This window comes from Fukomys damarensis, unplaced genomic scaffold, assembly GCF_012274545.1.
Source record: "Fukomys damarensis isolate Sample0158 unplaced genomic scaffold, DMR_v1.0_HiC HiC_scaffold_24, whole genome shotgun sequence".
In the NCBI taxonomy this organism is placed as follows: Eukaryota; Metazoa; Chordata; class Mammalia; order Rodentia; family Bathyergidae; genus Fukomys; species Fukomys damarensis.
The window spans coordinates 50,797,202-50,798,996 of NW_022900936.1; the positions used below are offsets into that span (position 1 = coordinate 50,797,202).

The 1,795-nt window shown below is 37.9% G+C and overlaps 1 pseudogene; it reads right to left on the bottom strand.

The window, feature by feature from the left end:
• Nucleotides 1-937: 937 nt before the first annotated feature.
• Nucleotides 938-1,442, bottom strand: LOC104852758 (annotated as a pseudogene).
• Nucleotides 1,443-1,795: the final 353 nt, after the last annotated feature.

Below are 1,795 nucleotides of genomic sequence, written 5' to 3' on the forward strand. Positions count from 1 at the left end.
GGTAAAGGATCAGAAGACCTAAATTTTCAAATTATTTAAACATTTAAAAAATATAATTTATGAATTTTTAGAGATCTCACTTTTCAACCAATATTAATGAAAACTGTGATATATGCAGCAAAACTGCAATAAAATGTTACAATATTTTATAATATTAGGAGCAGAAAATACTAAAGGGCATGTTGTAATTCGATGATGACCTTTGAATATGTGGGTGTATCACAGTGTTCAGTCATTGGTTTTAATAATAATTATAATCAAAAGCAATTATTAATTGTGATAATCATAATGCAGACTTCTAAGACTGGAGATACATTATATGTGTGATTACACTTTAGTTTTCAGCATTAATTTAAGAAGTATTCTATTATTATTTTTTTGATGAAATTAAATCTGGAAGAGTTTAATTTTATAATTAAGCCCATAGTCATACAGTTCATTGACTCCATTTAGTCAAAGAAATGATGACATATATATTCAAAATAACTCTCCCATGTTCAAGAAACTATAGTAAATGGAACAGCCAGATTAACTTCAGAGACATAATTTTTTACTTTCAGTTACATTGATGCTAGACTTGTCCTAAAAGAATTGTGAAGCACTTGGCATCATTTTATTATGTATAGTGAACAGGAAAAAAAAAACATGTAATAGAAACATTTGGTATCTTTTTTGGGGGAGAGGGAATATGACCTTTATTGAACTCATCCACCAGAGTGAAAAGAAATGTCTACAAAACCAAATGTTTGTTACTATAACTTCTGCATCACAATTAAAATCAAAACAGTTTTAAAAGCAGTCAACTCAATCAAAACCCACTACTTCAGAATCAATAGCTCCTTTGAAGCCACAGTAACACTTAAATATGGTTAAGACTCGAATGCAGAAATTTGGTAGGTTGGAAAGCTAATAACACTTCGACCTTGCTCAAATAGAATTACAAAAAGGCAGAATTGTGTTTTTCACAGAGATACAGTCCACTGGAATCACCACACTGGACAGCTGTTAAAGAGTATTTAGTCCCGAGAGAGTGAGGAATCCAGGCATCCTTTCCACAGTCTTGTCCTTTCTTCCCAATCAGAAACTTGTGGACATGTGGGATGACACCACCGCCAGCAATTGTAGCCTTGATGACCGAGTCCAATTCCTCCTCACCACGAATGGCAAGCTGCAAGTGGCGAGGGGTGATGCGCTTCACCTTCAGATCTTTGGATGCATTTCCCGCCAGTTCCAGTACCTCCGCAGTGAGGTACTCCAGGATGGCCATGCTGTAGCCTGTCTTGGACTTCAGGTGTCGGTGGATGCAGCCCACGGGGAACTGCAGGCCAGCCGGCTCCTAGCGGGAAACCACCTTTGTCTTGGCCTTTCTGGAGTCCTTCCTGGCCTTCCCACCAGCCATTTCCAATTCCACTGAGGCGCGAGCACGCAAGCAGTGAACAGGCCTGTCCAACACGCAGCCGGGCCCACCGCTACTACTCCACCACACCGCGATTCAAACTGCCAACATTTGGTATTTTATTTTATGTATTTTTTAATTGAGTTTATTGGTATATTTTAGGTATACAGTACAGTTACATTCATTATTGGGAGCTTGTACCTCTACATGACAGATCTTGGTTCTCATTTTTTCCCCTTGTCCCTTCCCTCTCTTCATCCCCTCTTTCCCTCCCCATTTACAAACACTTTATTTCCATTTTTTTCATTTTCTTATATATTTTTTTCTTTTCCCTTGTTCCCTTTCCCCTACCCTTCCCACTTTTCCTACACCTTTAGCACTTTCCTCCTATTTCACATT